The 26721-nt window shown below is 44.3% G+C and overlaps 1 non-coding gene and 4 pseudogenes across 2 annotated transcripts in view; 3 read left to right on the top strand and 2 right to left on the bottom strand.

The window, feature by feature from the left end:
• LOC100347036 (uncharacterized) overlaps positions 1-26721 on the top strand; it is an 876288-nt gene that overhangs the window by 552671 nt on the left and 296896 nt on the right. The gene's annotated exons all lie outside the window — the stretch shown is intronic.
• Positions 140-2834, bottom strand: LOC149121325 (protein CDV3 homolog pseudogene; annotated as a pseudogene).
• LOC149121324 (intracellular hyaluronan-binding protein 4 pseudogene) lies at positions 1941-11822 on the bottom strand (annotated as a pseudogene). The gene is made up of 4 exons (XR_016224123.1): positions 10102-11822; positions 5537-5591; positions 3584-3688; positions 1941-2854 (listed from the first exon to the last, which is right to left on the bottom strand). The product of XR_016224123.1 is annotated as an intracellular hyaluronan-binding protein 4 pseudogene (transcript).
• Positions 11685-12529, top strand: LOC138847859 (protein FAM3D pseudogene; annotated as a pseudogene).
• LOC127488656 (ubiquitin carboxyl-terminal hydrolase 45 pseudogene) lies at positions 15921-20108 on the top strand (annotated as a pseudogene).

Genomic DNA, 26721 nt, shown 5'->3' with positions numbered 1-26721 from the left:
CATCCCTGCTCCTTGTTTACAAAGAATACATGGACGCTGAAGGAGCTTCCTGCGTTGTCTGGTGTTACAGGGAGCAAGCTTTGGTGCTGAGTGTTTTTAAATGGCTATGAAAGCAAAACTGAATGGTGAGTCTTTTCATTCAGGGATATGCAATTAAGACTGGAATGAGTGTAAGACTATTGGTCTAGGGAGAAACTGGATTTGATTAAGTGGCTCTTTCACGGCCCCATGATCTATTCTTTGGATGTTTTTAAAAAGTGGAAAGGTCATTTTGCTGCATTTCCCCATTCTTGTTTTTAAGGAACAACAGATTCCAAACCCTACAAATGGCTTGTATTGAATTTTACATTTGAATTACAGATTGTTAAATATGAAAAAACACACAAGAACATTAAGCAAAACAAAATGGGTAAACTAACAGTGTAAAAGGTTGTCAAAGGTATGAGACAGCCCAAATTATCTCACAATGTTGGTGAGAGGTTAAAACAGTTCACTCTTACCAGCGCCGAGGCTCACTAGGCTAATCCTCCGCCTGGGGCGCCAGCACACCAGGTTCTAGTCCCGGTCCGGGCGCCGGATTCTGTCGGGGTTGTCCCTCTTCCAGGCCAACTCTCTGCTATGGCCAGGGAGTGCAGTGGAGGATGGCCCAAGTCCTTGGGCCCTGCACCCCATGGGTGACCAGGATAAGCACCTGACTCCTGCCTTCAGATCAGCGCGGTGCGCTGGCCGCAACGTGCTGGCCTCAGCGGCCATTGGAGGGTGAACCAATGGCAAAAGGAAGACCTTTCTCTGTCTCTCTCTCGCTGTCCACTCTCCTGTAAAAAAATTTTTAAAAAAAGCAGTTCACTCTTTTTGGAAAAGGATCTGGTAGCTTCTAAAAATGAAAACCCAAACCTTCTGTAAAATCCATCTACCAATTATATTCCCTAGTATGTATTCCAGAGAAAGTCAAAAAAAATACAGAAAGTCTTAGCACAAGTGCACATAGCAGTTTTGTTGATAACAGCCAAAAACTGGAAAGAGTCTAAGTTCTGGGAATATACTAAGGAGTAACAATAAAGTATTTGTAAATGAACATGGAAAAATCTGAAAAATAAGAAAATCAGACAGAAAAAGCTATGTAATATATGACTCCATTTATATGAAACTATACATAAAACTAATCCCTGCTCATAAAAGTAAAAAGTCATAGCAGTTGTTGGCATTGAGATGAGCAAAGGTAAGGATGAAAGAGAATAATCCAAAGAGAACATTCTGGGACAGTGGTAATCTCCAATATTTTATAAAGAAAAGTAAGAAGCAATGACCAAGTGGGGCTTATCCCAGGAATCCAACATTGGTTTAGGATTAAGAAAATGCACAATGTAATTCAACATATTAACAGTACGAACAAGGGAAATTGTATAATAAAAGCCTATGATGAGACCAATAGATGTATCAGAATTATATGTACTTATGGATAAATTTAATATGGGAAATATCTGTATACTGAAAACTAAGACATTGCTGAAAGATATTTCAGGAAAATTAAAAGATTTTATCATGCTCACAGTTTAGAGCCTTGATATTTAGGAATTTCAAATTCTTCTTAAAGTGATTTATAGAGGGGCCAAAGGTGTGGCATAGCCGTAAAGCCGCCACCTGCAGTGCTGGCATCCCATGAGGGTGCCGGTTTGAGTCCCGGCTGTTGCACTTCTGATCTAGCTCTCTGCTATGGCCTGGGAAAGCAATGGAAAATGGCCCAAACCTTTGGGCCCCTGCACCCATGTAGGAGACCCGGAAGAAACTCCTGGCTCTGGCTGCCAATTGGGGAGTGAACCAGGAGATGGAAGATCTCTCTCTGCCTCACCTTCTCTCTGTGTAACTCATATAAATAAAGAAATCTTTAAAAAAAATAAAGTGATCTATAGATTCTAAGCAATACCCAACAAAATCTCATCAATTTCTTTTTAAAAGCTTTATTTCTTTGAAAGGCAGATTTACAGAGGCAGTGAGAGAGGGAGTGAGCAAGAGAGAAATTCCAACTGCTTGTTAGCTCTTTATCCTTCTGGCTTTCTACATGCTTGGCAGTGGACTGCAGGGATGGGAACTGTGTGTCACTGTGTATCTCTGGTGGCCCTTGTGGCATCTTCCTGGTTGTGGTTAGCCTGGCTCCAGTCGGCCTATACACACACCACTGTCATCGCTGGCTCTGGAGTTTCTGTAACAATTACTGGAGCAGGACGTGCTTGTGCTGGAGCGGTTTTATTCTATGGGCCTGAAGATTTTTCTACACCACCACTGCCACCTCCATCTTCTTCCCAGTTATCACCTGGATCTTCTCTCATTATCATCTTCTTCCTTTTCACTTATCTGCATCGCCTGAACTTGGAGGCCACTATAATCCACCTCTTTTTGCTCAAACTCTTTCCATTCATCTTCATCTTTCGTCACGGCCTTGGTGGCAGCCCCAGTGCCCAAGGTGCTGCTGTCTCCCGGTCCAGCCCCTTCACCCACCCCGCCGCCCGCTGCTCGGCTGCTCCTGCCAGGACTGCCCTCCACACCCGCGGTGCTCGCCACAGGCTGCTCTGCTCTTCCTCCTTCTTCTTGTCCCTTTTGGCGAAGACGTTGTCCAGGCTCCCCTCCTCCATCTCAGCAGGGGCCATGGCTTCCTTGGCCAGGATGGGTGGGGCCCGCAGCAGGTGAAGCCCTCGGGGCCCCGAGCAAGGGCTCCAGGTTGGCTCTGTGCTCACCGGGCCAGGTGTGGTGCAGCCCCAGCCCTGAGGGGTCCCTGAGGTACGGGCAGTAGGGTACGCGGCTCCCACTGTGTGCTGAGGAGTGCTGGGTCTAATCATGCAAGTTCAATTCATGCTAACTATCAAACAAAAATGAAGCATTTTTCATCTTTCAAACTGTGGTTTTCACACTGTAATTTTTCTATCTTAAAATACAAACATACTAATCATTGTGTCACACTTGTCAACAGTGATCAGGACAGTTACACGCTGTGTTAGTCTGTAGTCTGGGAACAATAGGTTACACAATATAATGTAGCCCAGGTGTGTAGTAGATTATATCAGGAAAATTTGTGCAAGCATAATCTATGATGTTCACACAACTACAGAATCACCAAATGATGTACTTTGCAGAATTTCAGTTATTAAGTGAAGAAAGACCACACACACACACACACAGACACACACACACACTACATCTAGGAAAGTAGATGTGAAATGTTTTTATTGTTCACTCACTTTCTATTTTTGAGCACACAAACTAACCAATGTCATGGTGCCACTGTAGTATTAAACTGAAAACTACCTCATGTCCTTATGTGTTTATTTAACTTCTCAAGTTTCAATATATTTAACATGCACACAGATGCTTCAAGAACTTTTTCTTTCTTTTTCGTGTAGTCTATAATTTTTTGGGGGGGGAATACAACTCCGTGTTGCAAAATTACACCACAGCCCCTCAAGGCAATCACCGAATCTGTGTTGTTTATTTTATCACCAGAGACTGACGAGTGTCTTGCATGTTAAAAGTGCTTAACAAATATGAACATGAAAATTTTAAAAGTGTTATTTAGTCTCTCAAGACTTACCATGTTCTTCATTTCACTTGAATTTTCCCACTTTGTTCCACTTTCTTTTGCAGTAGTCAATCTTCAAAGATACTAGTACCACTGACAGTTATGAATTTAGTATCACTGAAAACAGAACAAAATCACTTGCCACTCTTTAAAACAATTTATGTCTATATATATTTAAATATTTTATTTATTTGAGAGGCAGAGTTACAGTCAGAGAGGGAGAGACAGAGAAAAAGGTCTTCAATCTGCTGGTTCACTCCCCAAATGGCCCAATGGCTGGAGCTAGGCTGATACGAAGCCAGGAGCTTCTTCTGGGTCTACCACATGGGGGCAGGGGCCCAAGCACTTGGGCCTTCTTCCATTACTTTGCCATAGCAGAGAGTTGGATCAGAAGAGGTGCAGCTGGGACATGAACCAACACCCATATAATGTATAGAGTATCTCCAAAAACCCTAACAACCTTACTGTAGAGGCCACCGATCCAAACCAGCTACATCTGGTGCGGACATTGGTCCAAACTCAAGGTTTTTTTTGTTTGTTTGTTTGTTTGTTTTTGACAGGCAGAATGGACAGTGAGAGAGAGACAGAGAGAAAGGTCCTCCCCTGCCATTGGTTCACCCTCCAATGGCCGCCACTGCCAGCGCACTGCGGCTGGTGCACCACGCTGATCCAAAGGCAGGAGTCAGGTGCTTCTCCTGGTCTCCCATGTGGGTGCAGGGCCCAAGCACTTGGGCCATCCTCCACTGTATTCCCAGGCCATAGCAGAGAGCTGGCCTGGAAGAGGGGCAACCAGGACAGAATCCAGTGCCCCGACCGGAACTAGAACCTGGTGTGCTGGCGCCGCAAGGCAGAGGATTAGCCTATTGAGCCGCGGCACTGGCCAAGGCATAGATATTTTAACATTTCTATTCAGCAGTGTAATGGAATATTGTGCTAAAGAAATCACACACACAAAAGAAAAAAACTCCAGATTGCATACAAAAGAGCAAACGTGACTTGTAACATCTAAGACATATTTGCAAGCAAAAGACATTCTGAGGTATTCACTAAAATCCCAAAGTAAAACTCAGTGATGTTCAGAATATAAAATAAATACATAAGCATCAATCATATTTCTGTAGAGCAGCAATGAACATCATGAAAATATAATTAGTATTAGCATTCAATGTAGCGTCAAAGTGAAAATATTACTAAGAAATTTAAAAAATTGCATTTTATACTAGAAAAGAAAAATATAAGAACACACATAAGAACACACAATTTTAAAACAAAGCAGTGATTTCAGTAAGACATTTTAATTTTAATACTGCAAAAAATGTAATTATAACTAGTCATTGGAAATGCAATCAAATTTTGGGAAATATATCAATTCCTATACAGTAAAATGACTGATTCAGCCATAGACAAATGTTGCCAGGCACATGAAGAGCATGGGACCCTCATAAACTTCCAGTGCAGCCACTATGGACAGCAATTTGGCAGTTTCTCAGCTTGTTCTACATGGGACTGTTTATTGCCTCAGTAGTTTATCTCCCAGGTATGCCACTAAAAGATACAAAATCCACACACCAATAAAGGCTCACTGCAGCAATATTCATGAAAGCCAAATATGAAAGCAACCCAAACACTAATGTGTAAGAAAACCAGTGTGCAGTATATCTTTTATAATGGCATACTATTTGGCAATACAAATCAATTAAGAAATGAAAGACCACAAAAATAATGAAAGTCAAAATATTTTAAGAAAGAGGAAATCAGAAGCAAACCCCACACATTGTAGCATATCCAAAAGAATGGTGGATCTCTGGAGATAGAGTTTAGATTAATGCCTGTCTGGGGATACTGGTGGATGAAGAGTTATTGTAAATAATATGAAGAATTTGGTGATTAATGAACATACATTCATATTAGACTGTACTTATGATCACTGAACTCCAAAAATATGACAAAGCATGGAATACTCACTTGAAACATTATGGCTGGGCAGAGAGACTCCTGACTTTGGGATTCACAGAAGAAACTAAAGACAAACAAATATGACAAGGTTTCACATACTCTGCTCATTTTGGTTCAAAAATATTTAAGACCATAAACAAAGGGGCCCTTACTGTTCAATGGACAATGTTCAGTATGAAAGAACTATCATTTAGGAAATTTTTACACCGAAATTAACATTTAATTCCATATTTCTTATTTTATATTACAGACAGCTCCCGACACTTCTCCCGTGTCGCAGGCTCCATGCCCCGCAGGTGCCGGGAGAGGAGCTGAGCCTCCAGGTCATGGTCCAGAGGGTCACTCCACTCCCGCAGGGTCCCCTGTGCCCGCGTCCTGTCGCAGCCCCCACCTGACTCCATGGAGTTGGAGGCCAGAGACTTGCTACAAAAGAGGGTGTTGGCCTCGCTGGTGCTGCTCAGCTCCAGCTGGAACAGCAGGTCCAGGAATTCCATATATTGTAATTCCATATGCACTTAAGAAATACTTCATTTTTCATGGGTGAAACAATTTAAAAGATGTACTTAGCATCAATTTAAGATAAAGCACTACCTCTTAAGTACTCCACTAAGTGATTTAATGTACAGTAACACTCTCCAAGTGGGGTTAACTATATGAGCAACATGTAGGAACAAGGAAAATAACACTACTAATAATAGATAACTTTATGTCAAACTTTCTAACAAAGCAAAAGAGAAAAGACAGTATTACTTTTATTATATGTAGGAATAAATAAGCCAGGTTTGGTCGTCATTGCTATTTTCAAGATTCTGTGTCACTAAAATCTATATAGGAAGGTGTCACTAGGAGAGAAACCCTTAGTATTGATGATAATAGATTTTTCAGTACGTAATATACAATTACAAACTGTTGTATTAAGCATTGCTCCTGTGTTAAACCATTGTCAATCCTCACAGTTCTGTGAGTTAGGTAACATTAGGCATCTTGTAAAGGAAGTAACTAAGTACAAGAAGGCCAAGTGATTTGCCTAAACTCAGACAGCCCACCCTCAGCAGACTCTCAATTCGAATCCAGGGATTCTGGCCAGAAGACAGGTTGTAACATGTACAGTAGATTTTACTTTTAAAACTAATTTTAAAAAGTACTTTTTTTAAAAGTAGATTTTTACTTTTAAGGGTTTTAAGTAGGAAGACTTTATAAGGGACAGGTATGAGACAGAATAACATTAGTAACATTTTGGACTTGTTAGGATTTAATTACACAACTGGTATCCAAAGAGAGATCTCAAGTAGGCAGTATGATACACTAATCTGAAATGAAGGAGGGTTCCTGGGCTAGAGATACAAATGTGGAAATCATTAGTACATACAAGGTAGTAAAAGTCATTAGAAAGAATATCAAAGATTGCCCTCTAGAACAATTCTATGTTTAAAAAGAGGGGAATGAGAAAAAATGGACTATGATGAATACACTAGAAAGGCAATAGAAAACTAGATAAATGAGTGACAGTTTTATGTTTATTTCAGAATATTTATGATTAAGGCCAATATTTGTCATTTTTGATTTTGGATGGTAGCCATTTTAACTGGGAAGAGGTGACACCTCATTGTGATTTTTATTTGCATTTTCCTGATGACTAGTGATTCTGAATTTTTTGTCATCTGTTGGCCATTTTTATTTCATTCTTAGAAAAATGCTTGTTCATGCCATTTGTCCATTTTTTGACTGGAGTGTGTTTTGTTATTAAATTTCTTGAGCTTATTATATATTCTGGATGTTAATCCTTTATTGGATGTATATTTTGAAAATATTTTTCCCATTTTGTTGATTACCTCTTCACTTTGTTAATTATTTCATTTTTTGCACAGCAACTTCTTGCTTGATGTAATCACATTTGTCTATTTGTGTATGTTTTATTACCCATGTTTCTGGGATCTTACCCAAGAATTCTTTGCCTAGGCCAATATATTGTAGACTTTCCTCTATGTTCTTCTCTAGTAATTGTGATGGTTTTGGGTATTAGGTTTAGATGCTTGATCCATTGTGAGTTGGAGCAAACTGGTTTCAAACTTCAGCATATGAAATCCAGCTTTCCAAATACTATTGTAGAAGACACTGAATTCAGTTTTAAAATATTATTTATTTATTTAAAAGGCAGAGATACAGAGAGAAAAAGACAGCGAGATTAGGGGGAAGAGAGAGAGAGAGAGAGAGAGAGAGAGAGAGAGAGAGAGAGAAAAGAGAGAGAGAATCAATCTACTGGTTCTCTCCCCAAATGGTTTCTCTGCAATGGCCGGGGCTGGGACAAACCAAAGCCAGCATTGCTGAGGTCCTCCTGAGTCTTTCACATGGGTGTAAGGGCCCAAGGGGAATTAGCACAAAGGTGGATTGGAAGTGGCACAGCTGGGGCTTGAACCAGCACCTATATGGGATGCAGAAACTGCAAGTAGAAGCTTAACCTTCTATGCCAGCCCTGAAGAGACTGAATTCTACCAAACTTTAAAGGAAGAACTGATCCCCATTCTTATATTATTCAAAACAATTGAAAAGGATAGAATCAATCCAAACCTGTTCTTTGAGACCAGCATTTCCTTAATTACAAAAGCACAAAGATGCAATAAAAAAGAACTACACACTAATATCCCTAGTGGACAAGATGCAAAAATTCTCAATAAAATAGTATCAAATAGAGTCTAGCAATACATCAACAAGATCATCTATCCAAAGTGGAATTGATTTGAGGGATGCAGGGGTGGTTCAACATACACAAATCAATAAATGTGTTATTTAAAATCAACAAAATGAAAGATAAAGCCATATGATTATCTCAATAGATGCAGAGAAACATTTGATGAAATACCACATCTTTTCATGAAAAAACACTTTAAAAATTGCATAGAGAAGAAACATACCATGACACAATCAAAGCAATATATGACTAAACCACAGGCAGCATCATATTGAATGGGGATAAGCTGGGAAGATTTCCACTAAATCTGGAGCCAATGACAACCATTTTCACCATTATTTTCAGTATACTTCTGGAAGCTTTAGCCAGATAAATTAGGTAAGAAAAACAAATCAAAATGATACAAATTGGAAAAAAAAGAAGCACAATTATCCCTGTTTGCAGTTGATATGATCCTTTATATAAACAAACTGAAAGACTCTAATAAAAGACTATTAGAGGAGCCAGCATTGTGGCACAGCAGTTTAATGCCCTGGCCTGAGGCACTGGCATCCCAAATGGATGATGGTTCAAGTCCCAGCTGCTCCTCTTCCAATTCAGCTGTCTGCTATGGGCAGGGAAAGAAAGAAATGGAAGATGGCCCAAGTCCTTAGGTCCCTGCACCCATGTGGGAGACCTGGAAGAGGCCCCTGGCTTCTGGCTTTGGATTGGCATAGCTCCAGCCTTTGTGGCCAATTGAGGAGTGAACCAGTGGATGGAAGACACTTCTCTGTCTCTCCCTCTCACTGTAAATCTACCTCCCAAATAAATTATTACAATCATTTTTAAAAAGAGAAAGAAATAAAAGACACAAAATAGAAAGTTATCCCATGTTCATAGATTGGAAAAATTAATATCATCAAAATGTCCATACAACCCCAAGTAATCGATAAATCCAAAGCAATCCCAATCAAGACACCAAAGATATTCTTCACAATTATAGAAAAAAAAAGATCCTAAAATTCATATGGAAAAATAGAAGACCCCAAATACTTACAGCAATCTTAAATAAAAATGAAGCTTGAGGCATCACAATACCAGATTTCAAGACATACTAGAGGGCTGTTATAATTAAAACAACCTGGTACTGGAACAAAAATACACATGTTGACCAATGAGACAGAATAGAAACCCCAGACATGAACTCACATATTGGCAACCAACTAATATTTGACAAGTGAAATAAAATCACTCCCTAGACAGAAAGATTTTTTTGTTTGTTTGTTTTTGACAGGCAGAGTGGACAGTGAGAGAGAGAGACAGAGAGAAAGGTCATTGGTTCACCCCCCAGTGGCCACTGCGGCTGGTTCACTGGGCCGATCCAAAGCCAGGAGCCAGGTGCTTCTCCTGGTCTCCCATGCGGGTGCAGGGCCCAAGCACTTGGGCCATCCTTCACTGCATTCCTGGGCCACAGCAGAGAGCTGGACTGGAAGAGGAGCAACCGGGACAGAATCCGGCACCCCGACTGGGACTAGAACCTGGGGTGCTGGCACCACAGGCGGAGGATTACCCTATTGAGCCACAGCACAGGCCGACAGAAAGATATTTTGAAAAACAAATGAGGAAGCTATTTTGGAGGAGGGTTTTCTGTTCAGAACAATACTACTGACAGGTTACATAAAATGACACTGAATAAATGACCTCTAATTTTGTAAAAATAAGTATTAACTTGGAGAGAACAAGCTTTGATGGGATCCTGGGATTGGAAATTACTGGAATGAGTTAAGGAGTAAAGGGAAACGATATTTATGACAGCGAGGAAAGGCAGTACTCTCACAGTGCGCATAAGCACTAAGTGTGTCACACATACACACACACGCACGCACCATGAGGTAGTTTAACTCACCATTAAAATCACCATTTTTTCCACTTCTCTGTCACAGAGTGGTGACCAGTGGCTGCACAACAGCATTTTCAAACCGCTGTCTAGATGGCAACCAGAACTCAGGAGCCCCGGCAGAGTGTAACAGTCACAAGTCAGCAGTGAGTACACTTGGGTTCCAGTTTGTTGGTCTTTGAAAACTAGGCTGTGACCGCTTGAAATGAGTTGGTCAAGTTCTCCGTGGCCCTCTGCACTGCGGGGCACAGCTGGGGGTCCCCACAGCTCGCCCCCGGCCTGACAGGCTGCTTCCCATGCGAGTCCCTCCAGTCTGCACACCTCAACTCCACCTGGAGAGCCTTCGGCAAACACGGCCAGCCCTCCCCTCCCCAGGACAGTGCCGCCTCCCACACCCAGACCAAACAAAGTGCAAGGAATCCAGGCTCCAGAAAAACGACATCTATTGTCCTCAGAGACCGCAAGGCGAGTCTCCTCAGGCCAGGAATGGAAGTCCTGGGGTCGTGGGGGTTGAGAGCCACGTCTCCTGTCACCACTTCAGCTCTGGGCCCACAGTTCTCTGCCCTTCGAATACTTCTCCTGCCTCCCCTGGGCCGCCTCTGGCTCCACTCCCGGGACAAGCGAGGTTACCAAAATTCATCTGCAGCTGGGACGTGATGTCATTTGCAGCTTTCTGGAAAACATGGGAGTCGTCCTCTTTGTCATCCTTTACCACAGCATCTCTGTATTTTGACTTGTGAATTGCCACTGCTTTGGAAGGGACAGTTGATTCTGGCTTCCGGGTGTTCAACTCGGACTTTGGTCTGGTCTGTTCTTGAAGATTCTTCCACTCATCTAAGGTCACCTCTTGAACTTGAGTTTCTTCTTCTACCTCTGACTCAGGGACTTTGCTTGGGGTTTCCTGCTCCAGAGTCCTGGGACTCCTCCATCACTGCGGTCGGCTCCATGTCACGGGTGTCTTTCCCTGACGCCCAAGTGCGCACTCCATAGCCCATGTTGTCTTCAGTTCTGACTGCTGTTTTATCATTCCCGCCATATCTTTCAAAATCTTGTCTTCCCTCTGGTCGACAGCATCAAAGGCTCTGTTTCGGGGACTGCCCCTGCCTCTGCCTCGCATGCCCCCTCTCGGGCCTCCACGCCCTGGAAGAGGCCTCTCACGATCAAAGCTGTCCACTGGTTTTCATCTGTAAACGTCTCAGCTGTGCAGTCCACCTGCCTCTCGGTCTCACAGGGGCGGGATTCCCTGTAGGGTCTCCGCTCTGCTCCATCAAGCGTCACCCCTGCGCTGGCTGTCAGTCCGTCCTTGCTGCTCCCCTCTTCTGGGAGTTCGTTTCTGGGCAAGTGGCTGGCGTGCCGCCGCCGGGGCTGTCGGGCTGCTGAGCGCGGGGCCAGGAGGCTCTTGCGCTCCTTCTGGGACTCCCTCCTCGCGCCAGGTCTGTGGCCAAGGCCGCGGCTGGGCTCTGGCCCCCACGGCCACCGGCTCCAGCCATGGCCGCTGCAGCCCCCTCGTCGCGCCTCTTGTGCTGCAGCTGCTGCTGGCACTGGCGCTCGGCCTTGAGCAGGATGTCGAAGGGGTCCGACTCGTCGTCCAGCGGCAGATGGAAGCGGTTGGCCACGACGCAGCCGAAACTCTCCTGCTTCGCGGCGGCGGCAGCCACGGGGCTCCCCAGAGCGCCCTTGATGCCACCGCGGCCGCCTGTGGGCCCGCCGCGGGCAGCCCACGCGATCCAGTCTCAGGAAGACCCATCCTGACCCGAAGCTGCTCCTTGCCTGCACAGGATGAGTCTCAGGTCTGCACGCCTCCAGGCATTCACTTTTGTCCTGGTCACCACGCTGTTCTTTGTGCGCAGCTACATCAGCTTCAAACATGCAGGCATCCCATCTGCCGTGCTGGATGGGCTTGGCCACCAAGGAGAACCAGGTGGCGAAGACCAAGTGTGGCCTCAGCAAGCCCTGCCCGGCCAGCTTTGCGTTTTGATCTCCAGCGGGCTGCCAATGCCGTGGGCCCCTCCATGTGCTTTGAAAACCACATTATCATGAGTCCAGTGAAAAACAACGTGGGCAGAGGCCTGAACATTACCCTGGTGAACGGGACCATGGGACTGGTGCCGAGACACAACTCCTTCAACATGTACTGGAGACACAAAGACTCCAGTGTGATTCCTTAAAGAAGTTCCAATGGGCACATTGGTGCTGGTGGCCTCCTACGATGACCCAGGGACCAAGATGAATGACGACATCAGGAAGCTCCTCTCTGACCTCGGCAGCTCCTATGCCACACAGCTGGGCTTCTGCGATAGCTGGGTGTTCCTGGGGGCCGAGAACTCAAGAGCAAAAGCCCCTTTGAGGAATACCTGAAGAACAACCCAGACACAAATATGAGGGCTGGCCAGAGCTGCTGGAGATGGAAGGCTGTGTGCCCAATAACGTGTTCTAGGATGGCCGCGGCTCACCCAGGCCCAGGGCTCTGGGAAGCTCCTGCCCGACTCAGGGGGCAGAGGCCCAGCAGGGCCAAGGAGGAGGCAGCACAGGTACAGAGAGCGCCGAGGGGCTGCACACACCGCACCTCGCTGCCCTTGGTCAGAAACCAAACCTGCCCAGCACCCCGAGAGCTCCTACCTGGGAGCTGCACGGATTCTGGCAGCTGCCATGTGAGGGTGGCACCGGCGTGCTGCATCCAGGGCCAGCTGCCGGCCCACCCTGAGGGAGGACTGCCCGCCCACACCCGAGCAGAATTAAAGTTGTTGTTACTGATTCGGAAAAAAAGTACTGAGTGACAACCATACATGATCTGATTATCCTTTATCTGTGTTTTCTAATCCTTAAATAATAATTATGAATTATATTTGCAACACTTCACAGTTTTTAAACTGTGAAATGGGCCGGCACTGTGGCTCACTAGGCTAATCCTCCGCCTGTGGGGCCGGCACCTCGGGTTCTAAACCCGGTTGGGGTGCCGGATTCTGTCCCGGTTGCTCCTCTTCCAGTCCAGCTCTCTGGTGTGGGCCAGGAAGGCAGTGGAGGATGGCCCAAGTGCTTGGGCCCTGCACCCACATGGGAGACCAGGAGAAGCACCTGGCTCCTGGCTTCGGATCGGCCCAGTGCGCTGGCCATAGCGGCCACTTGGGCAGTGACCTAATGGAGGGAAGACCTTTATCTCTGTCTTTCTCTCTCTCACTGTCTAACTCTGCCTGTCAAAAATAAATAAATAAAATAAAATAAACTGTGAAATGAATATGTAGCACTAAAAGGCAGACCAAGGCACTGAAGGATACATTCCTAAAGTTAGAGAATAAAAGGACCTCTTGACAATTCCCAAATATGTATTAAGTGTACTAGTTGTCATTTTGTTTAGACTTCTAATACCACACAAAGATTGAAAAATCTCAAAGGCTTGGTACACATCATCTAATTCTATCCTAGTCAAAGATAAAAGATCTTAATCATATTAAATTTTTAATTGTTTTAAAAAAGGAAGTGTAGAAAGTAATCTTATTATATATGTAAAGCTTTGAAGCTTTATTTGAGCTCCCTCTTGAGAAACGTGGTGTGGCACACATTGTTGTCTCTAAAATGGGTAGTGACACACATGCACGGTGTTCTGAGCAGGAAGAGTCACTGCATTAGCAGTCCTTTTGGGCCAAATCCAGCTCCTTGCTATCTTTGTATTCTGTTGGAATACAATCACACCTGTTTACTTACAGTCTATACATATTTTAGGCAACAACAGAGATATTATGGTTCATAAACCATAAAGTATTTACTTTATGACTATTTATGAAAAGGTTTGCCAGTGCTATGCTTAGATCAAAGATCCTTTGATATGTTTTAATAGGTTTTATCCATCATTCAGAAATGTTTAGAGAGTATGTAACATTGTATGCAATTCCTCAACAATAGTCAACTAATTTGAGTGTTTATCATTTGAGCATTAATGCACTGGGAGGAAAATCCAAAAATCTCATGATTAGTCATTTTTTAGAAACAGATCAGAAAGCCAGAGTAGCATGGGGCTTTTCTTTGCACATCAAAAGATATCTCAAATATTATTAACTAAATTTACTAAGTTGTGTCATCAAACCAAAGGCTTTAAATATATTGAAATGGTCTAATAATCAGTATAATATAGATCTATCCTCATTTTGAAAATGGATGCATACCACATTATTCTATATGTATTATAATTTATTAATTTATTTATTGGCTATTAGACTATTTTCCAACTTTATGATATAGCATCATTAACAATGTCCTTAAAGTTCTGAGGTATACCTTTAATATATGTATGAAATATTTCAACCAATGTAGGCTATTTATATTACATATATTATCTCATTATGTTATATATAATATATTACATGTGTCCTTACATAGATGTGCATATTAATGTATAGTATTTCTTGTTTTCTGTGGGATATAATTCCTGGGAAGTAGTTACAAAATATTTTTTTACAAAAGAGAAGAATCAGAAGCCAACCCCCACACATTGTAACATATCCAAAAAAAAGAAATGGCCAACTCTGGAGACAGAGTTTAGGTTAAAGGCAGTCTGGGGTTAATGGTGGATGAGGAGTTACTGTAAATAATAATTTAGAGATTAATAAAAATGTGTTTATATTAGACTGTGCTTATGGTTATAGAGCTCCAAAAATATGACAGGCATGGAATACTCACTTGAAATATTATGGCTGGGCAGAGAGGCTCCTGACTTTGGGCTTCACAGAAGAAAGTGAAGACAAACAAATAAGACAAGGTTGCACATATTTTGCTTAATTTGGTTCAAAAATACTTAAGACCCTAAACACAAGGGGTCTTACAATTCAATGGGGCAATATTCAGTATGAAAGAATTACACATATTTAAGAAATTTTTGCACCTAAATTAACATTTAATTCCATATTCCATATTTGATATTGCCTAATTCAAATTAATTCCAAATACACTTAAAGAAATACTTCATTTTTATTATGTGAAACAATTTAAAAGATGTATTTAGCATCAACTTAAGGTAAAGTACTACCTCCTTTTTTTTTTAAGGTCTTCCTTCCATTTGTTCACCCCCCAAATGGCCGCTACGGCCAGCGTGCTGCGGCAATCTAAAGCCAGGAGCCAGGTGTTTCCTCCTGGTCTCCCATGTGGATGCAGGGCCCAAGGATCTGGGCCATCCTCCACTGCCTCCCGGGCCACAACAGAGAACTGGACTGGAAGAGGAGCAACCAGAACAGAACTGGTGCCCAACCAGGACTAGAACCCAGAGTACCGGTGCTGCAGGTGGAGAATTAGCCTACTGAGCCATGGTGCTGGCCAAAGTACTACCTCCTAATCGCTCCACTTAGCATAATAAAACACCAATTCTGTTATTTCCAGATTATGTTAGTCTTAATAAACTACTTCCAAAGACAATAATATTAGACGTGAAACTAATTTAAATGTTTTAACACTCCTTAAACTTATACACCAAGTAAGATACTGTTTGGAGTTTATTTCATAACATTAATTATACACATGTATGGCATACAGAGTGAAATTTTAATTCATGCATACAATGTGTACTGATCTAGGATAGACCACATACTAGGCTGCAAAGCAAGTCTCAGCAATTCAAAAGACTGAAATCAATATCATCAAAATGACCATACTGCCAAAAGCAATTTACAGATTTAATGTTATACCAATAAAACTACCAAGGACATTCTTCTCAGACATAGAGAAAATGACACTGAAATCCATATGGAAACACAAGAGATGTGAATAGCTAAAGCAATCTTACACAACAAAAACAAAGTCAGATGCATCACAATGCCAGATTTCAAGATTTACTGCAGGACATGTATCATCAAAACATCCAGGTACTGGCAGGAAAACAGATGAACAGACCAATGAAACAGAATAGAAATTCCAGAAATATATCCATGCATCTACAACCAATTTATCTTTGACAAAGGAACTAAAATCAATCCCTGGAGCAAGGATAGTCTCTTCAACTGGCATAGACAAAGAGTTCTTGGAAAAGACCCCAGATGCCCAGCGAATCAAAGCCGAAATTGGCAAGTGGGATTATTAGCTTCTGCACTGCAAAGAAAGCACACAGCAAAATGAAGAGGCCACCACAGAATGGGAGAAATTATTTGCAAACTATGCCACTGATAAAGGATTAATAACCAGAATATACAAAGAACTGAAGAACCTAAGCAACAATAAAAGAAACAACCCAATTAAGAGATAGGCAAAGGACTTAAACAGTTATTTTATTTTTCAAAACAGGAAATCCAAATGGCCAACAGACACCTGAAAAAATCCTCAGGACCACTACTTATCATGGAAATACAAATCAAAGCCACATTGAAGTTTCACCTCACCCCATTTGAATGTCTTTCATATAGAAATCAACAAACAATAAATCCTGGCAAGAATGTGCATAAAAAGGTACCCCAACTCACTGTTGGTGGGAATGTAAACTGGTACAGCCACTGTGGAAGACAGTTGGAGATACTTCAGAAATCTGAATATAGAACTACCATATAACCCAGCCACTCCACTCCTGGGATTTTGCCCAGTGGAAATGAAATTTGCACATGCAAGAGTTATCTGTACTCCATGTTTATTGCAGCTCAAATCACAACAGCTAAGATATCTAATCAATCCAAATGCCCATCAACTGAAGACCAGATAAATTATGGGGTATATATACCATGGAATACTACACAGTAGTAAAAAAATGAAATCAGTTGGAACAAAATGGATATAACTGGACATCATCCTTTGATTCGCAATCATCATCCATTGATTCTCTTCAGAAACATGTTTCTAAAACACAAACAAGTGCAGTTTCTAGGCTCATGAAACTTTGTGAAGAAAAATGTGAAGTGAGTGAAATAAAGAAAGGAAGAAAAGTCAGCAGTGGACCATCTGTAAAAGGAATTACGAATTTAGGAAATACTTGCTTTTTTAATGCAGTCATTCAGAACTTGTCACAGACTTATATCCTGACTGAACTTATGAATGAGATGAAAGAAAACGGTACAAAATTCAAGATTTTTCCTTCCTCAGACTCTCAGCTGGACCCACTGGTGGTGGAACTTCCAAGCCCTGGCCCACTGACCTCAGCCTTGTTCCTGTTTCTGCACAGCATGAGGGAGACTGAAAAAGGACCACTTTCTCCAGAAGTTCTTTTCAATCAGCTTTGCCAGAAGGCACCTCGATTTAAAGATTTCCAACCACAGGACAGTCAGGAGCTTCTCCATTACCTGCGGGATGTAGTGAGGACAGAAGAAACGAAGAGAATACAAGCTAGTGTTCTAAAGGCATTTAACAACCCAACTACTAAAGCTGCTGCTGATGCAACTAGGAAAAGGTCAAAGCAGATGGAAAAGGTGTGAAAATGAACTTCCTAGATCGGATCTTTATTGGTGAACTGACTAGCACAGTAATGTGGAAGAATGTGCAACTATCTCCACCACGGAAGATCCTTTCATTGGTATTTCCCTTCCTATAATAGAAGAAAGGGTCTCAAAGCCTGTGCTGTGGGAAGACTGAGTCAACACAGAAGTTCACAGGAAGAGATCATGATCAGTACAGTGGCACGGTTACCACGGAAATACTCACCAACCCAGACCTGCCAAGAAACACTGTCCTTCTAAAGATAAGAATCAGCAAATTCATGACAGAAAACGTCAAAGAAAACTCTCACCCGCAGGAGAAAAACCATTTTCACGTACCAGGAAAATGCGGACTTGGGCATGGATGGCTCTCCTTCAGTGTCTGCCGGCGCAATGGGTCCCAGCAAAAGCCCCAGCGACGGCAGCGGAAAAGAAGCCAGCGGTTCTGAGAGCAGTGTTGAGGCCCACAGTGAGGCCTCCGAGTCGAAAGCACTTCTAAGCAGGCGGGGCAGTGCAGGTCCCGCGGCAGACCCTGCGCACACACAGAGGGGACACTGCCATCCGCTAAGGAGACCGACCACAGTGAAGAGGGAGTGGCTAACGCCATTTCTGAACTTTGAGCAGCCCTGAAATTGGAGATGGAGATTTTGACAGAGAAAAGCAGCCACTTAGAATTCCAAATAAGTTAGGTTTTGCAGGGGAGGAGCATATGAGGCCTCGCAGTCCCCAGCATGCTTTTCAGACCCTCTCTCAGAGCTACATCACTACTTCCAAAGACTGTTCAGTTCAGTCCTGTCGCTACCAGTTTACGTCTGTGGAATTACTTATGGGGAACAACAAGCTTCTGTGTGAGAACTGTACTGAGAAGAAGCAGGAGTATCCAAAGGAAATCAGTTCTGCGGAGAAGAAAGCAGAGGGGTTCATGCTAATGCCAGGAAGCAATTGCTCTTTCTGCCGTTCCTCCTATCCCAATTCTCCATCTGAAAAGATTCCACCAGGCTGGCTTGAGTCTTTGTAAAGTCAACAGACATGTAGGTTTTCCACTTATGCTTGATTTAGCACCATTCTGTTCTGCTACTTGTAAGGATGTAAGTGTGGGTGATGAAGTTCTCTGTAGTCTCAGTGGCTCCACGAGAGGAGGGCACTACTTGGCTTATGTGAAAGCAAGAACACCCTCCAGGAAGTTATCAGAATATCTCACTGGAAAGAAGACTGGGCCTGGTGAGAAAGAACCTGACAATGAATCAGTGGGCCAGTGGGTCCATGTTAGTGACACTTATGTGCAGGCGGTTCCAGAATCAAGAGCACCTAATGCACAAGATTACCTTCTTTTTTATGAAAGACTATTATGAGATTCATTACTTGCCAATGGTAATATTTAGATTACTTTTATTTGAATGCTGCAACACCACCAACATATGTAATGTGCCTTTGTAGTCCTCTTTCTCCTGTAGGAATGGCATGACCCTCATATGCTTCCGAACTTCCTCACCATTGTGGGAAGCCCTTTTAAAGTAAGTTCAATGTACTCAGTGCTTTCAGATTTGCAGTCTCAAATAAGCAACTCAGAATTTACAGAAGAGGAAAACCCTTCACCATGTGGCTCGTTAATACAGGCAGTCAGAGTCAAATCATTCCTGAAGACAATGCTTCCTCAATGTGCTACACCTTCCTGATCTCATATATATGTGTATATCCTATGCCATTGTTTACTTATTATTTTTAAAATCTTTTCACCTTTTTAGCCCTAGCTTTTTTTTTATTGAGCAATCACATTTCACATTAAAACATGTAACTATGAAACATTGTTCATCCAGCTCGCACCCCCTCTAAAATCATCTCAGGGCTATCCAGTGGTATATGTGTATTGCTACATAAGAAACACTGCTGTGATAACGGAGTAATGCCTAATACAGCATAGCTCTCTTGTCATCTTGTATGATTCAGCCACATAAAAAGGCATCACTGTAATTTAAGTAGTGTGGATTTACCAATAATCTATTGATTGGCCTCTTGCTTTGAGACCTAGAAAGCTGCTGAAAACATTTCATCAACATACCATTTGCAACCTATTCATGGTGGAGTTAGGAATAATTTGCAAGTGGTTGTCCAGAATCAAAATATAATTGTAGATACTGTAAAATGCAGAATTGGTAAATAAAAGTAGATAATCCATATGGAACTGTAGGATAGTTTGACATATAAAGCAAATTATATTTGTAAGTGATAGAGAATTATATTATTAGACTTAACAGGGAAATATAATAAATACACTTTCTACCTCTGTATTTCAGTATATGTTAAAAATGGTTTTTGGAATTTTGAAGTCACTTTTATTGTCTTCAGTAAGCATCATTAATAAGTTCATGTGAGTTTATTTTTATTTTCATGGGGCATAAAGTTGACCTTTCTTGTTTTCTTTTTAAATAATATGAAAAAGATGATGGTTTTTTCCTCTAGATAACAAATTATTAAGCTTTTGGAATTTAGCATGAAAAATACTATTAAGTCTAATTTTCAAAAACAATGGCTTCTTCACTGCCATATTCTTGAATCAAAACATTAACTGTAATTCAGTCATTTTGATCATTCTTTCCCAAGAATGAACTACAGGCAAACACCAGATGAGGGCCTGGGTCCAGGATGCTCTCCTCTGGAAAAGAAAGGATAAGAATAGTGGGTGTAGATAATGTGTGGAAATATTTAACCAAGATTGGCCCTTTTTAAAATGTTAGTGTATATGACACAATCAAGGTTACCAGTGCTGCCTTTTGATATAGGGATGGATGGAATTGTGATTAAGGTGGTAATGGTATACCAAATATAGTGCTTAAAAATCATTGCATGAATTCTCTTTTTAAGATATAATGCTTTTCTTGATTTTTTAAGCCATGAGATAATGGAAGAATATATTTTTATAAATTAATCTGCTAAGTCAGGTTGTATCTTATATAAGTACCTTGCAGTATTTTCTTTTTAAGTATAACCAATTAACATTGAAGTACCACAGTTGGAGCAGTGAATTTTTTTAGAAGTATTAATAAATTTCTTCATTCAATTCAGCTATTTTGGTAATAGCAACCACAGTCCTCTCCAACAAATGTAAATATTAAATCACCTCATTTTTCTCATGGAAAAGATACTAAGAAACATGCACTTCTCATTGACTAGTCATCTGTTTCTTGTCAGACCTACCATGGGCCAGTTACTGTACTGCCTTTTAACATTCTGTAAAATGGAATGACCTACATAGATTTTAGGCATTATTCCAGAAGGTACATGCAAGTAAGACACATTTATTTTCATTTCCTTAGTCTTAAGTGAATTAATGCTGAAATTTTTTATGGCCTAGGACTACAAGTTTTTTCTTCTGAAAATGGATAAATTTGGCTTTGATACCCAAAAAAATATCCTAAACATTGTTTTGTAATAGAGAAAGTATGCTGAATTACACATTGGCCTACATTAGTTTTTTTAAATTTTGATTATTCCCAATGCATATTTGTAAGGATATTAAATTGTGAGGCCACTAGCATAACAATAGCATAACAGTGAGCTCCTGGTTCACCTCAGGAAACAGTGTAGATGAGTGAGAATGTTTACAGACCATCAACTCAACTACCATGATGCTTGACTGAAGGAATTTAAGAAGCATAGCAAGGCCAGCGCCGTGGTTCAATAGGCTAATCCTCCGCCTTGTGGCACCAGCACCCTGGGTTCTAGTCCCGGTCGGGGTGCTGGATTCTGTCCCGGTTGCCCCTCTTCCAGGCTAGCTCTCTGCTGTGTCCTGGGAGTGCAGTGGAGGATGGCCCAAGTGCTTGGGCCCTGCACCCCATGGGAGACCAGGAGAAGCACCTGGCTCCTGCCTTTGGATCAGCGTGGTGCGCCAGCTACAGCGCGGCAGCTGCAGCGTGCCGGCCGTGGCGGCCATTGGAGGGTGAACCAACAGCAAAGGAAGACCTTTCTCTCTCTCTCTCTCTCTCACTGTCCACTCTGCCTGTCAAAAAAATAAATAAATAAAAAGAAGCATAGCAAAGATGTTTTCTAGCTTTATTTAGAAACTGGTTTACAGGGTATATTGAACCCAAATTCTCCCTAGTTTTTCCATATTTAAAATGATAAAATGTTGATTATGTGCTAATTATGTGAATATTATTGACATAACCAAATATACATCTATACTTAAGATTTCTATTATTTAATGTTTTTAGGAATTATGTGAAGACTGCCTTTTCAGGCGGCCAAAGAGAGTGACAGTTGATATCAATTTAAAAAAAGTAGTTGATTGGGCCGGCGCTGTGGCTCACTTGGTTAATCCTCTGCCTGCGGTGCTGGCATCCCATATGGCCACCGGGTTCTAGTCCTGGTTGCTCCTCTTCCAGTCCAGCTCTCTGCTGTGGCCCAGGAGGGCAGTGGAGGATGGCCCAAGTGATTGGGCACCTGCACCCGCATGGGATACCAAGAGGAAGCACCTGGCTCCTGACTTCGGATTGGTGCAGTGCTGGCCGTAGCGGCCATTTTGTGGGTGAACCAATGGAAGGAAGACCTTTCTCTCTCTCTCACTGTCTAACTCTACCTGTCAAATAAGTAGAAAAAGTAGTTGATACCTGTTCTTATTTTAAATGTACCAACAGAGATATTTGACTACATTTAATAGCTGTTAGTGTGCATGTGTGATTTTAATCATGATTTTTATACAGTAGCTGAATAAAATTTCGTGAACCTTAAGCTGTGAACTGTATCAATTCTCATCTAATGTTTGGAAAACAAACATCTTACTACTTTTCTTAAATTCATATTGATAATTTATTTTTCTGCATGATAGCTGATCAAATAAGCCTCAACCAAAAATGTAATGTGCAGTAAAATTGAGCAATAATATCTAGTGCATTATTAACAGAACCTATTTCTAGGTATTTAAAATGCTTTTGTTCACATAGAAGTCCTCAATTTAAATTTGTTTAAAAGATAGATGACTATTTTCAATTTTGAGCAATACATTCGTGTCATTCCTAAAAGAAAAAAAATACAATTAGCATTAACATTCAATGTAGCGTCAAAGTGAAAATACCACTAAAAAATTAAAACATAACTTGGATTTTATACTAGGAAAATACAAAACATAAGAACACACAATTTTTAAAACACAGCAGTGATTTCAGTAAAACATTTTTTTTCACGTCACTGATTTGTTTTTAATTTTTAGAATCTCTTGCTGTGACACAACGGGTTAACCCGCTGCCTGTGATGCCAGTATCCCATTTGGGCACCAGATCAAGTCCCAGCTGTTCCACTTCCAATCCAGCTCCCTGCTTATGTGCCTGGAAAAGCAGTAGAATATGGTCCAAGACCTTGGACCCCTGCACCCACGTGGAAGACCTGGAAGAAGCTCCTGGCTCCTGGCTTCAGCCTGGCCCAGCTTTGGCTGTTGCAGCCATTTGGGGAGTAAACCAGTGGATTGAATCAATCTCTCTCTCATTCTGCCTTTCAAATAAATAAAACAAACCTTTAAGAAGAAGTATTTTAAGAAACTCTGGATGACCGATTTTGCCTTTACAAAATCCTGTCCCCAAACAGTGAGACTCCTGGTTTATGAAGGACCCACAGGGAGGAGTGCAGGTGCCTTCAGCAGTTGCTCCACACTCAGAGCTGCACGCTTCTCTGATCTAGGAGAGGCTCGGAGGGTGCGAGAGCCCGCCAGCCCCCACAGCTGTGCACCTGTGAGCTCATACATCCCAGCTCATACACCTGGGCACCCGACACACACGCATGGGGCATGCACCATGAGTGATGGCAGCCCCCAAGTGAGGAAGAAGCCCCCAGGAAGGCTGTCTTCCACCTCAGAACCAGGGCAGAGAGTGATCAGTGCCACCAAGGGGACAGAACCTTGTCACCCCAGCTGTCATCCTGAGTCATATCTAGAAGCCCTCCCTGTGTGCCCAGCCCTGGACTGAAAGCACCATGCACCTGGCAGCCTGATGCCCCACAGAGCCCCAGGAGGGAGGAAGCACAGGTACTGTTTTACATCTGAGGGCACCGAAATCAGAGACATCAAGGCCCTTTCACAAGGCTGGATTTGAACTCTGGGGTCTCTCTGAGCCCCTCCCCTGCACCCCACCCCTGGTCTCTAAGGTGGGCTGACACCAGAGGAGGTGTCTGCCAATCACTTCCAGGATCTGACTTCCTGTCTTCTGTGGGGAGCAATTCGGACTAGACTAAGTTACTGGAATTAAGACTTATTCTATGCATCTGCTCTCCCACAATATGGCGCTGGGAGAGAAGAAAACAGCTTCTACACAGCTGCCTCCAGTTCAGCCAATAAACTGTAGAACTTGCTCCTGATTGGAGGAGAGCAGCGTACTCGGCGTGTGGGCAGCCGAGTTAGGATTGGCGGAGGAGGACTATAAAGGAGGAGAGAGACGGCATGCACCAGGAACATCTTAGGGGAACACCTAAGGGGAACACCTAAGGGGAACACCTGTGCAGCCCCCGAGAGAGCCGGCCGGCAGTGTGCCGCTCCCCTGCGGAAGTGGGGAATGTGGCCAGGGGGAACTGCCCTTCCACGGAGGTGGAAGGGATAGTAGCCAATCCGGGAAGAACCAGCAGCAAACCCGGGGAGGGCCGAGCAGACGAAAGAACAGCGCAGGGTCCTGTGTCGTTCCTCCACGAAGAGGGGGAGCGACATCTTCCTCCATGCATCACGTGCCTGAGATTGTCTGTGAGCCTCTCTGGGAGGGAAACGTGGCCTGGGTTGCTCCCTGCAGGCCCCAGGCCCCTGGTGTCCCTGTGCCCCTGTGTCACTGTGTCTGCATTACACGAGAGGCCCATGGCCACATCTGGCTGCAGCCTGGAAGGTGAGCAAAGCATGTGCACGTGTGCACTTGGCATCCAATGCACATGCATGTGGACACACACTCCTGGGCCCCTCTGGGGAAGAAGAAGGCAGGAGAGGGGGGGTCACGGAGCAGGAGGGAGGGGTGTGGCTGAGGTCAGGGGAGGTGAGGCTCACCCAAGCAATGTCCACACACCATCCCTCATCACCTATGCCCCAGTCACAGAGCCCCAGCTATGCCAGAGCACATGAAGGACCCAGGGCCCAGAGGGGCAGGCACGTGGACCCGTGCAAGGTCACTATGTGTGGAGGGGCAGACACATGGACCTGTGCAAGGTCGCTCTGTGTGGAGGGGCAGGCACATGGACCTGTGCAAGGTCACTATGTGTGGAGGGGCAGACACACGGACCCGTGCAAGGTCACTCTGTGTGGAGGGGCAGGCACATGGACCCATGCAAGGTCACTCTGTGTGGAGGGGCAGGCACACGGACCCGTGCAAGGTCACTCTGTGTGGAGGGGCAGGCACATGGACCCGTGCAAGGTCACTATGTGGAGGGGCAGGCACACGGACCCGTGCAAGGTCACTCTGTGTGGAGGGGCAGACACATGGACACGTGCAAGGTCACTATGTGGAGGGGCAGGCACATGGACCTGTGCAAGGTCACTCTGTGTGGAGGGGCAGACACATGGACCCATGCAAGGTCACTGTGTGGAGGGGCAGGAACATGGACCCGTGCAAGGTCACTCTGTGTGGAGGGGCAGGCACATGGACCCATGCAAGGTCACTCTGTGTGGAGGGGCAGACACATGGACCCGTGCAAGGTCACTATGTGGAGGGGCAGGCACATGGACCTGTGCAAGGTCACTCTGTGTGGAGGGGCAGACACATGGACCCGTGCAAGGTCACTCTGTGTGGAGGGGCAGGCACATGGACCCATGCAAGGTCACTATGTGGAGGGGCAGGCACATGGACCCATGCAAGGTCACTGTGTGGAGGGGCAGGAACATGGACCCGTGCAAGGTCACTCTGTGTGGAGGAGGCAGGGCCAGGCCTGGAACTCAGAGCCCTGAGCCCAGCTCAGGCCCCTGACATCAGAATGGGAGGCCAGGACTTGCTTTGTGTGAAAGGTGGTGGCCAGAGAGGGCAGGAAGTGTGAGATGAGGAAGGAGGGCAGCTGATACAAGGGTCGTGGCCAAGGTTGCCACTGTGGCACCAGGGACTCAAATCTGCTGGGACCTCTGAGGGTGGCACAGAGGCCTGCCAGGATTGCCCATCAGCTCTGCAACCTGCAACTGGGGTCCTTACTTCCCGACTTCTGGGGTGCACTTGCCTAAGAGCCCTGAGAGCTCCTATGGCACCCCTGGCACTGTCCTAGGCACACTTGGCGCAGGCTTCAGTGCAAGCTGTGGGCACAGAGTAAGAGAGCACAGAGTGCTGGCAGATCAGACAGAGGGGTCATGGGCATGAGTCAGGGGCAGAGCTGTCAGCCGAGGTGCTGCAGCATAGCAGCTGTAGCCCCCACCTGCGACACCAGCATCCCATACGGACACTGGTTTGAGTCCCTGTCGATCCACTTCTGATCCAGTTCCCTACCAATGGCCTGGGAAAACAGTGAAAGGTGACCCAGCTAGCTCCTGGCTCCGGCCTGGTCCAGTGCTGGCCATTGCAGCCATTTGGGGAGTGAACCAATGGATGGAAGATCTCTCTCCCTCCCTGTGCCTTTGAAATAAATGAATCTTAAATGACAACAAAAACCCTGCTGTTGATCTTGGCCTCCATGAGGTCACTGCCTGGGCACCCAGCTCCTCTGTGCTGCCGGCCGCTGGCAGGCCTCTCCCTCTGGACAGCAGTTCCTGGGCATGCCCCTCTCCTTTGCCCTCCCGACTGCCCTGTGGGGTCCTCGCTGCTGCGGGGATGGCTTCCACTCTGCAGGTGAGAAAGCTGACACACAAGCAGCCAGGGATGATGGTCAGCTACACAGCTGGCTCCAGAGGCCGGGTCTAATTACCTCCAGAACACCTCTGACCCCAAGTTACCTGGCTCCCCCCACCCCCGCCGCCGGGGGAGTTTCCGCAAGTTTCCAGCTCAGCCGCTTGAGGCCAGCGGCTGGCTCAGGTCACTGCCTGGGTTGGGTACTGGATGTGTTTGCAGCACTGGGGGGCTGGGGAGCCTGGAGGCCCTGGGGGCCGGCCCTGTGGACCCCTCCTGGCCTTTCTGCCCCCAGGCTGGGTGTCAGCAGAGCCCTAACTCTCGGGCTGGAGGGAAAAGGTGCTCACCTTCCCATGGCCTCGACAGCTTGATTACAAGCAGCTGTGGCAGGAGAGCTGCTTGCAATCAGAGGGATTGGACTAAGCAGGCGTCCCCCTCAGGGTGCTAAGCAGAGTGAGCCCTGGGACCTGGCGCTGCTGCGTCTTCCT

This window comes from Oryctolagus cuniculus, chromosome 17 (genome assembly GCF_051225735.1).
Source record: "Oryctolagus cuniculus isolate XC-2025 breed Fujian yellow rabbit chromosome 17, ASM5122573v1, whole genome shotgun sequence".
Classification (NCBI taxonomy): domain Eukaryota; kingdom Metazoa; phylum Chordata; class Mammalia; order Lagomorpha; family Leporidae; genus Oryctolagus; species Oryctolagus cuniculus.
Note: the sequence above shows the minus strand (reverse complement) of the source record. Positions and strands in the feature narration are given on the sequence as shown.